The following is a 12,183-nucleotide window of genomic DNA, read 5'->3' as shown; positions in this document are numbered from 1 at the left end:
CTCACTCTGTACAAACTCCCTGGATGATTTAATTAATTATCACATTTTTCAACTATCAATTCCCACCTCTCAAATTCATCCAAGGCTATCCCTAAACATCAGCCCCATATACCTAGCTTCATGCTAAACTTTCACTGGAGTGTCTTGGATTCCATGTATCACAAATAGAACTCATCTTCTCCAAAGCCTACCTTTCCAACCTCATCTCCTTTCTCTCCTTTCTTCAAACTCTGCTCTTTGACCACCATGTCCTTTGAGGCTTTGCTCTTACCTGGAATATTCTTCCTATCCCATCCTTCCTAACTTGTCCAACTCGACTCATTCCTTAAGGCTCACCTTAGGCATCACCTCTCTTAAGGAAGCCAGTTGGACATGCCCCACTCTGAGCTCCTGAATATTCTATTCACATCTTCATCACTATAATACCATATTAAAAATTTCTTTGTGTCTTTCTACCATTGGACTGTGAGTTCCTTCAGAGCAAGGACCATGTGTGTACAAATTCACCATTTTTATATCCAGGACTTAGCATGGTGCCTGACACTAATAGGGATTCAATAAATATTAATTGAATTAACTTTATGCCATATTAATTTTTATGCAACAATTATAAATCTTTCTCTAGCTCTTCTTCAGGAATCAATGTAAGATATACTGACAATGTCCACAGTGGATTCCATTTCAATATTTTCCCCTCTCCCTCACTTCTACCTCTCTCTCCTTCCTTTATTTTTGAAGGTTATTATATTGGGGATTGTCAACAAATTATCTTTTCCCTTGCAAATCCAAATGAAAGGCCCACCTTACTTTTGTTGATTGACTTTTAAAAATTAATATTCAAAGAAAAGAAGACTATAATTTCTTTTCTTGTGAGCAAAATTGTTTCCAGATATAAGAGATGTCATGTAGTCCTAGCCCATTGCTCAGTGGTTAGAACATCAGCCCGTGGACTGAAGGGTCTCAGGTTCGATTCTGGTTAAGAGCACATATCTCAGCTGCAGGCTCGATCCCCAGCCCCAGGTGGAGACGCATGGAGGGGGCTACCAATCGACGTGTCTCTCTCACATCGATGTTTCTCTGTCTTTGTCTCTCCCCCTTCCTTCCACTCTCTCTAAAAAAAGATGTCATGTAATCAGAATCTGAGCAGGAGGTAAAGTGAGAAGCCATCATGAACAAATCAACCAAACTCCCCACACACTTTTATTTATTTATTTTTTTAATATATTTTATTGATATTTCACAGAGAGGAAAGGGGGAGGACAGATAGTTAGAAACATCGATGAGAGAGAAACATCGATCAGCTGCCTCCTGCACACCTCCCACTGGGGATGTGCCTGCAACCAAGGTACATGCCCTTGACCGGAATCGAATCTGGGACCTTTCAGTCCGCAGGCTGACGCTCTATCCACTGAGCCAAACCGGTTTCGGCCTCCCCACACACTTTTAGAGCTGGAAGGGGCATCAGCAATGATTGAGTCTGCCAGTGACTCATAAACTGCTTTGATAATTAGTAAACTCCCTATAGAGCCATGTTGTATATTGAAGCCTTTGGATTTTGGAAGTGCATAGATGGGGTGGAGAATTCCAGCTCAGCTTCTCACTAGATCTTAGCCATTTAACCTCTCCGTTTTCTCATTTATATATTACTGAAAAAAATGAATAATATATTTAAAGTGCTTTCAATATACAGTAGAACCTCAATATATGGACTGAATCTGATATCATATTTATTTTAAAATATTAACAATAATAAAACAAACAAACATGTCCCTGGCTCAAATTTAGGAGGCAGTATAAGTCAGACTATCTCAATGCAGCATTGTTATGAACTGAATGTCAGGGTCTCCCTAACCTGTATGTCCCCCTAACCAATATGATTGTATTAGGAGGTGGGGCCATTGGAAAGTAATCAGGTTTCGATGAGGTCATGAAGGTAGAGCCCCCATGATGGCATTAGTGTCCTTATAAGAGGAGAGAGACCAGAGCGCTCTCTTCTCTTTAAGGAGAAGCTGGCTATCTGCAAGACAGTGAAGTATGATACCAACCATACTTGGGTAAAAACTGCTGTTTGAATTTTAACCCTGCTATTCTGGCTTCTGCACACACTTACTTGCTTAAACAATAGGGTAGTTACCTCAGCACATAAATCCATCCCACATCACAAAGGTTATTTTCCTGTGCCTGTGGACCAGAACCACAGGAGATTGATTCCCACTGACTCAGTAGCTCCAGGAGTTGAAACTGCAGACGACTTTTAGAGATTATTAACTTTGCTCAATTCTGCTTCTGTACAATCTGCTTTCGCAAGATAGGTCCACATTCCAATCCGATGTCCAGCAGGATTTGGCTGGGGGCTCGTTTAGAACAAAGGAAAATTTTTGTGGTTTAGACCTTTAAAAGGACTGCCTACACCTGAAACGGCGCGGTCGTGAGGGTGGACTCCACCTGCGTGTGGTGCTCTCGCGGCCGTCCTGGCCAGCTCAATAAATCCTTGCCTGCTTTTTTAATCAATCAGCAGCCTCCGGTGGTCTTATTCTGACTCCAGGGTTCGACCCCACAACAACAGGAAGAGAGCTCTCACCAGGAACCAAATCTACTGGCACCTTAATCTTGGACTACTCAGCCTCCAGAACTTTGAGAAATAAATGTTTGTTGTCTAAGCCACCCAATCTATGGTATTTTGTTAGAGCAGCCTGAGCTAAGACAAGCATAAACCAATGTGATGGTTACTGAATATTGCTGGGTCAAGGCTTGTTGTTCTCACATAAGTTCTCTTTTGCCCTTCAGATATATTGTTTCTTATGTGTTTATAAATCCAAATACAGTGGTAGAATAAGACAAATCATCTATCCTATAAAACAGTGTTGAAGGTAGAAATATGACACTGCTATAGAGTAAGAAAGTAATAACTCTCATGGGCCAAGAAACAATTTAAAACAACCTCTAGGAGTGAAAGAATAAAGTCTCCACCAGGCAGCATATCCAGTTGTAACTAACGCTGGGTCCCCAAGGACAAAAGCGATGTGCTTTCATATATGGTGGGGGAGCGGGGAGGGGCACCCAGCTGTTACTACAGCAGCGTAGATGCATGGGCTCCCTGCTCTGGGGCTCCAGGCCTCATCTGCTTCCCAACGTGCATGGATCATGTGACTCCACTACAGGGTTGGTATGAGGGTGAAATGAAGTTACATTGAGAAGTACTTTGCAAAGTTTTTCATTGTCATTTAAAACATAGAGGAGCTTTTTAATTGACACTTTCAGAAATTTCTTTAAAATTGTCTTTCTTCCCTCAAATAAAAAACACCTTAAATAGTTATGAGTACAGAGTTGCCAAAATACATCATGGTAAATTAAAAACAATGGGATAGCATGTAGCCGTGATCAGCCACGACAAAGAACAAAGCTAGTCTATATGGGATAGTATGAAAATATTTCCAAGATATAGTGTTACGTGAAGAAAAGCAAATTGCAGAACAGTATGCTTAATGTGATCTTGGCTACATAAAAAATATGTCCATAAGTGTCTAATCAAAGAGTATACACCAAACTGTGAACAATGATTACCTCTGGAGAATGGGGTGGGGTGGGGAGTTTTCACTTACATACTTCTATTATATCTTTTATAATTAAAAATCATAAACTATATATTTTTTTAAAATTGCATATAAGAAATAAATTAGAAAAAGACACTGAAGAGGGCATAGAGGGGATAAATGGTGATGGAAAAAAAAAATTTTTTAAAAGAAAGACACTGACTAAATAGGTATCGCATTCAGCTGCCTTAAGATAAGAAAATGAACCAAACTGGTGTGGCTCAGTGGTTGAGTGTTCACCTATGAACCAGGAGATCACGGTTCCATTCCCAGTCAGGGCACATACCCAGGATTGCAGGCTCGACCCCTAGTAGGGGGCTACCTCGGGGTTTGCAGGAGGCAGCTGATCAATGATTCTCTCTCATCATTGATGTTTCTATCTCTCTCCCTCTCCCTCTCTGAAATCAATACAAATTTATTTTTTTTTAAAGATAAGAAAGTGATATTGTCTGCAGACCAGATGAGAATGTTTTAGAAGTCATTAAGAAAAACAAAGAGGAAAGAGAAATAAAGTAATTCTCAAGGCAAAAAGTGAAAACTTCGTAAGATCATGAAAAATTAACTTGATGTGGCCTCAGATTGTTGGATTGTTCTGCACCTTTGGGAACCACTAGCCATTTCTCTGCTAGTGAGGCCCCGCTCAGCCTGCTTCCCAGGTGTCCAGCACATCTACACTGCATGGTGGAGACTCCATGTCCCTCTAGGATTTGATCCAGCACCACTTGTATCTGACATTATCGTTAAAAAGTGTAGGTAATTGTTTATCTGCCCACTAAGTGAACCCCCAAAACAGAAGGAAAATTCATCACCCAGGACTTAAAGACCTTGAACACGTAGAGCAAAGACCCTCTCTGGGTCAGTCAATGAGGTAACAAAGGGGCTTTCTGTCCTCTGTCCCCAAACCAAACCCATTTATTTATTTCCTGTGTGAAAATATGTTTGTTGTCCTCATGGTCTCATCCATTTCTGTACTTCGGGCTAGAAAGAAAGCTCTTACCTTCTTCGGTGTTTTTCACTACGAGACACAAGGCAGGAACCACTTTAACATGCAGGGGTGCTCCACATCCTGATTCACAGTTGGCTGAGGGATCCCTGTGTTGATCAAATTTCTTCCAGATCTAGAATCCAATAAATAAAGCACAGACCTTGTCTAACATCCCTCCTCCCCAAAAGGCAATGAGGACATCCACTGCCCTGGCCAAGCGTCAGGGCTCCCCGCCTCATGGCAGTAGGCACCCAGTGACCTCAGTCAGATCAGGCCTGCAGGAGGATTTGAAAGGGGAGACTGCATAGTCCGGTACCTCCCTCATACTCAGGCCACCTTCTGAAGACAGTTTCTCCACCACTCACTCCCGCCTGTCCAGACTTTTAAACCTTCTTACTGTCCTGGATTAGGAGGCTGTGTCTCTCAAGCCCTGTCTGAGAAGCCTGAGCTCCTTAACCCAGAAATAGAAGAGTGCTGACGAGGCAGGGAGACTGGGGGCTCGGGAGACGGAGCCAGGAGGGGTCCATGCTGAAGCCAAGCTGGAGACTAAGGCATTCATCCTTGTGGCTGGCTTTTTTCTGTTTGCAAAACTTGATTAAAACGCTCTGCCCTTCCTCATTTACTCCTGTCACGGACACTTTTTCCCTAAGATATAACCAAAACCATTGTAAATAACTATTCCAAGATAATGTCGTTTTAAAATAAATCTTAAAATGCCCATGTATGTCCTGGTAGGTACTAAATATTCCTTGGGAATTTGCAAAGAAACCTATACTCTGCTTACTAACATAGTTAGTAGGTCAAGCTTGTTAATCACGTTACTCTAATCCTCTTTATCCTTATTCTTCCTGATCTGCCCATCTTTGAAAAACATGTTTTAAAGGTTTCTATACATACAGATTTAACAATTTATCCGTGGAGTTTTGAATCTTTGCATTATATGATTTGACGCTATGTAATTAAATAATTAGATTAAACCATATAAAATCACCATTGGCAATTACATCATTATAATACATGAAGGTTTATGGTTGTTTTATTTTCTTGGTAGAGGGTGACCTATAAAAATAAAATGAAACCCTTAGGAAGCCTTTTTGCCTTGATTTCTCTTTTGTCTAATATTAATATTTTCACATTGTCTTAATGCTTGTGAGTGGTTGACTGCTAACATTTTTGTCCAAATAAACTAAAAGTCAAGACTGATACAATGCTCTATTATTGAGAGTATGAGAAAAAGGGCCCTCTCCATTCACTACTGGTGGGAATGTGGATTATCTCATATTTTTTTAAATTAAACTAGATTAACTTTTAATTGTGACTTACAAAATTATAATTTTTACTTTACTAAATTATAAATTTGTAATATGTAAACTCTTTGGTCCAGAAATCCCACTTAGAAGTATCTGATAAAACTATATACCCACACAAAAATGTATATAAAAATATTCATTAACATAGTCTGTGACCATGAAATATTAGGAAAAACTTTTAAAAAGTTAAAAAATTGTAGAATGGTTAAATAAGTTATTGTATATACATACAGGAGACTACTACAGAATCTTTTTTTTTTTTTTAAGCAGATCAGTGCCCTCACCAGGTGGCTCAGTTGGTTGAAGTGTCATCGCATTCACCACAAGGTTGTGGGTTCAGTTCCAGTCTGGGCACATACCTAGGTTGCAAGTTCAATCCCCATTCGGGGCGCCTAAGGGAGGCAATTGATTGATATTTCTCTCACATCTATGTTTCTCTCTCTCTCACTCTCTATATTTCTCCCTCTCTCTCTAAAATCAATAAAAACATATCCTCAGTCGAGGAAAAAAGGAAAAAAAAAAAGCAGATCAGTATCCTCTGTCATGAAAAGATGCTCATGATTTTTAAGTGAAAAGGCAAGCTGCTGAAATATAAAAGTGGGCAATAGCAGGTTTACAGTTGTAATACAAATCTACACTAATAAAAGAGAGAGATGCAAATTGACCGTACCTCTGTGATGCCCAACAGCCAATCAGGAGTGAGTATGCAAATTAACCCAACAAATATGTATGGTTAATTTGCATACGCAGGTGCCGAGCAACCTGGGTCCCGGGAACATCCTCGGGACCCAGGCTGCTCCTAGCCTGTAGGCCTGCGCGTAGGCCCTGAGCAGCTGTGGTCCCAGAATGCCCCTGGCCACTCTGGGCCTACAGGTGCAGGTGCCGAGCAGCTGGGGGCAAGGTGGGAACATCCGCCGTGTCGCCATGGCGACACGGCAGGTGTTCCCGCCCCACGGCCGCTTGCACATGCGCCGGCGCCAAGCAGCAGCCCAGGTCTACGCCCTCAGCCTGGCACACATGACTCGGGGCTGCTGGCCTTGGGGGCATGCCCCACCAGGCCCAGGACACGCCCCTAGCCCAGAGGACACAATGCAGGGGGTCCTCTGCGCATGAGCTGCAAAGGAAACACCTTTTATTTTCTTTTTTTAAAAAAATATATATTTATTGATTTTTTACAGAGAAGAGGGGAGAGGGATAGACAGTCAGAAACATCGATGAGAGAGAAACATCGATCAGCTGCCTCTTGCACACTCCCCACTGGGGATGTGCCCCCAACCAAGGTACATGCCCTTAACAGGAATCAAACCTGGGACCCTTCAGTCTGCAGGCTGACGCTCCATCCACTGAGCCAAACCAGTTCGAGGGTAAACACCTTTTCTGACTGCTCATTGGCTAAGCTCCCTGTATACCGCCACTTGCAGTGTTCTTGGTAACTTGGGTAATAAGAATCCAAGAAGGTGATCTAGGGTTTTTCCACCACACTCCTGAAGGAAAAAACGAAGGTCCGCTGCTGGAGGGGCTAAGAAATGTCATATCCTGCCCTAGCTGGTTTGGCTCAGTGAATAATGCCTTGGCCTGCCGACCACAGGGTCTGGGTTCGATTCTGATCAAGGGCATGTACCTAGATTATAGGCTCCTCCCTGGCCAGGGCCCAGGTCAGGGCTCATGCAGGAGGCAACCAATCAAAATTCCCTCTCATGTTGATGTTTCTGTCTCTCCCTCTCTTGTCCACACTCTCTAAAAATCAATGGAAACATATCCTCAGGTGAGGATAAAAAAAAAAAAAGAAGAAGAAGAAGAAATATCATATCCTATGAAAAAGACATCTTAAAAATGCCTAAAGAAAGTTGTCATTTTTTCATGGTGAAGGGACTGGAGTCCATGTTGATGAAAACACCTTGGTGGCTGCGGTGGCTGGCAGTGGCTGCAGCAGCGGGGTGATGGGGCTGGCGCCTACCCCTGATCACCCCGGTCGCCTCCCGCAGAGGGAGGCCAGACTGCAGCTTAGGCCCGCTTCCCCTGGGGAGCGGGCCTAAGCCGTCAGTAGGACATCCCCTGAGGGCTCCCAGTCTGTGAGAGCAGGCAGGCTGGGCTGAGGGACCCCCCACCCAGTGCATAAATTTCGTGCACCGGGCCCTTAGTCTATATATATATAAGACTAACATGCAAATTGTTCCCTCAGGAGTTTGACCGGGAGTTTGATCCTCGCTACGATGTGTGCTGACCACCAGAGGGCTGCGTGGAACAAAGGAAGGCCCCAGCCAGCAGCGGGCAGCCAGGGAAGGAAGGCCCCGATCGGCTCTGATCACAGGCCAGGCCTAGGGACCCTACCCATACACAAATTTCGTGCACCAGGCCTCTAGTAATATAATAATTAATGAATAATAATACAAGAATAAAGTATTTCATGTACTCACAACTATAAACCTATTTTTGCCCACCCCTATATTATTACTGCATTAGCCTCCCAAATTACCTATTTCTTTAAATAAATCTTTATTGTTCAGATTATTACAGTTGTTCCTCTTTTTCCCCCCATAGCTCCCCTCCACTTGGTTCCCACCCCACCTCTGCCCTTACCCCCCCGCACTGTCCCCATCCATAGGTGTACAATTTTTGTTCAGTCTCTTCCCGCACCCCCACACCCCATTCCCCCCGACAATTGTCAGTCCACTCCCTTTCTATGCCCCTGATTCTATTATATTCACAAGTTTATTCTATTCATCAGATTTTTTATTCACTTGATTTTTAGGTTCACTTGTTGATAGATATGTATTTGTTATTCATAATTTTTATCTTTACCTTTTTCTTCTTCTTCCTCTTCTTTAAGAATACCTTTCAGCATTTCATATAATACTGGTTTGGCAGTGATGAACTCCTTTAGCTTTTTCTTATCTGTGAAGCTTTTTATCTGACCTTCAATTCTGAATGATAGCTTTGCTGGGTAATCTTGGTTGTAGGTTCTTGCTATTCATCACTTTGAGTATTTCTTGCCACTCCCATCTGGCCTGCATAGTTTCTGTTGAGAAATCAGCTGACATTCCTATGGGTACTCCTTTGTAGGTGACTAACTGTTTTTCTCTTGCTGCTTTTAATATTCTCTGTCTTTTGCTCTTGGCATTTTAATTATGATGTGTCTTGGTGTGGTCCTCTTTGGATTCCTTTTGTTTGGGGTTCTCTGCGCTTCCTGGACTTGTAAGTCTATTTCTTTCACCAGGTAGGGGAAGTTTTCGGTCACTATTTCTTCAAATAGGTTTTCATTATCTTGCTCTCTCTCTTCTTCTGGCACCCCCATAATTCCAATGTTGGTATGCTTGACGTTGTCCCATAGGCTCCTTACACTATCTTCATATTTTTGGATTCTTTTTTCTTTTTGTTTTTCTGGTTGGGTGTTTTTTGCCTCTTTGTATTTCAAATCTTTGACTTGATTCTTGTGATTCTCTAGTCTGCTGTTGGATCTCTGTATATTATTCTTTATTTCAGTCAGTGTATGCTTAATTTCTAGTTGGTCCTTTTTCATACCTTCGAGGGACTCACTAAATTGTATCAGCAGTTTCTAGAAAATTCTTGAAAAACCTTATAACTGTGGTTTTGAACTCTATATCCAGTAGTTTGCTTTCCTCCATTTCTGTCATTTGTGACCTGTTTCTTGGTCTCCACATTTTGGCTCTTTCCCTGAATTGATAGAGTGGCTTTGTGTGCTAGGTGTCCTATAGGGCCCAGTGGCTCAGTCTCCCTAATTACCTGAGGTAGACACTCTTGGTGAACCCTTTGTGGGCTGTGTGCACAGTCTTGTTGTAGTTAAGCCTTGATTGCTGTTGGATTCCCTGGGAGGAATTGACCTCCAGGCCAATTGGCTGTGAGGATCAGTTGTGTCTACAATAGGAGAACTTCTGTGCTGGAGACACCCTTATGAGGCAAGACTTGCTTCAGTGGGGCTTTGGTGCTCACTGAGACTGCCCCCTGAGTGTGTCCCTTATGGATCTGAGGAGTTGTAATCTGGATGGTCCCACTCTGACCACTGGGTACACTGGCTTTTGGATCTCCAAGAAGGTGCAAATTTAGCTCTGCCTGAGGCCACCCAGCAAGGGCTACGGAGAGACATACAGATTCCTCTTCTTTGTTTGGGGTTTGGAGGTGCCCAGATGAGGCCCAGCTGTGAAGCAATGCAAGCTGCTGTGGAGCCTTGGGCCTTATTTTGGAAGATCTTGGGCTCTCTGACCTGACTGCAGTTTGTTAGGTAATTTTAGATTGCAAAGGGCCAGGCCATTCATATGCAAAAGCCTCTGGGCACAGCTGGGGTGGGGTTGTAAATTGGGTGGGGCCGGGTCTCAGGGAATCAACAGGGCCGAGCAAACAACAATGGCTTCCTGTCAGCCCTGCCCTAAGAGGCCCCTGGGTCTCAGTGTCCCGTGTACTTGCTGCAAGCACCTCTGAGAGAAAGCCACCCTCGTGTTCCGGCCAGATACCAGACAGTCCAGTTTCCCACCCCCCGTATGAGTCTGGGCTCCCAGAGTCTTGCCCAGAACTGGAGTTCAGTGCAGTCGGGAGCTTGTGCCTCCCTCCCAATGGAAAAAGACAACGTCATCCTCAGTAGCCAGCCCTTTTCGCGTGCACGCCTCCGTACCTCTGCACTTTATTTCCGCAGCTCCTCTGAGTCTCAGTGTGCTTTTCTCTTTCCTTCTAGTTGTAGAATTTCCACTCAGCCAGCCTTCCTGTGGTTCTGGATGATGTCCATTTTGTCTTGTAGTTTTGCGAGGCAGCAAGTTCAGGTGTTTACCTATGCCGCCATCTTGGTTTCTCTCACAAATTACCTATTGACTATAACTAAATGATTGCAATTTTTTTAAAGGCTTGAAATAGAAATGTTTCTTGTTGGGCACAAGCACAGAAGCTGAGCCTGCTCATCCAATTGCCCTTACTGGAGATAAAATAACCAATGGGATCTTTTCCAAATCCTTCGGTATTAGTTTTTTTGCAATTAGTACAGCAGTAGCTTTGGTTTTAATATCCCTGCAGCCATAAGTTTGACTTTAAGCAGCTGATTACTTCATCCAGTAGTAGGTTAGATGATTATAACCACGAGAAATTTTTGTTCAGGTTGTTGGTTTTTATTTTTTGGGGTAGATCTTCATTTATTCAAGGTCTTTTTGATGACTTGCCTCAGCCAGAATTGGCTAGTAGGTTTCACCTTGTGTGACAACTTGGTACACTGGGTTGAGATCATGAGACCACATTTTGCTCAGTGGAAAAAGGTATCCTGCTCAATTAGGGATGTCCCCTTGGAAAAAGACTGTATATTAGTCTTGATGGCTGTGCATTGGCCATCAAGTCAGGACAATAACACCTTATGTAACCTTTGAAAATCCACTAAGTTACCTACCCTTAATGTGTGGAGAAGGAAAACTCTACTTCCCCCTCTTTAAGTTTAGTGAATCTGGTTTGTGTATTTAACTGGACAAAAGACAGATTAACAGGAAGAAAGGAAAACAATTTTATTAATTTTGTATGTGCACAGGAGTGGGGAAAAGTATCACTATTTAACATATTGGCATGGCCCTGATGTCCCAGCATCATAAGAAAGAGAAATCAACTGATGCCCCACTCCCCACTGCTGCTTCTTTTGTTCTCCCTCCCTTCCGCCCTCCCTCCTGCTCACAGGTCTGAATGAAGAATATCTCATGCAGAATTTCCACCTGCTGGTTCCTTGAAGATTGAAATTTTATGCAAAATGTTCATGTGGGGGTGGAAGATCCACAAGGATTCTCAAAGGGAGATGATGACTCCAAAAGAGGTGAAGACAGTGGCGTGGGGCATGTCAGACAACCCTGTCCTAGACCCTCACCATGTCCTAGACCCTCTGTGGTGTCCGCTGAGCACCTCCTAGTGAATCCTCCCATGGGGACTAGAACGAAGTGCTGTGCCCAGACTTGACACTAGCGGGGGTTCGGTGAGTGAATCCATGCTACAGCCAACGCTGAACTGTCCAATTCCACCCCTTAGCCCTTACTTCCTCATCTATCAGAAAGAGAGAGGGATCCATGATTTATTTTACTCTGTGCCATTAAAAGATATTTTTAGAAAGAGAATATAAGCATGTGGCCATAATGACCTCTTCTGCACTTGGGGGGTAGGGGAAAAGAGAGAGAAGTTCTCTGGTATCTTTTATAAGAGCACTAATCTGATCATGAGGCCCCACCTACGTGACTGCATCTAACCCTAATTACTTCCCAAAGGCACCCATTACATTGTAGGTTAGGGCTTTAGCATATAAATTTGGGGGAATACAAATATT

Source organism: Plecotus auritus, assembly GCF_963455305.1.
Source record: "Plecotus auritus genome assembly, chromosome: 1".
Lineage (NCBI taxonomy): Eukaryota > Metazoa > Chordata > Mammalia > Chiroptera > Vespertilionidae > Plecotus > Plecotus auritus.
The sequence above is the reverse complement of the archived record's forward strand: the minus strand, read 5'-3'. Positions refer to the sequence as shown.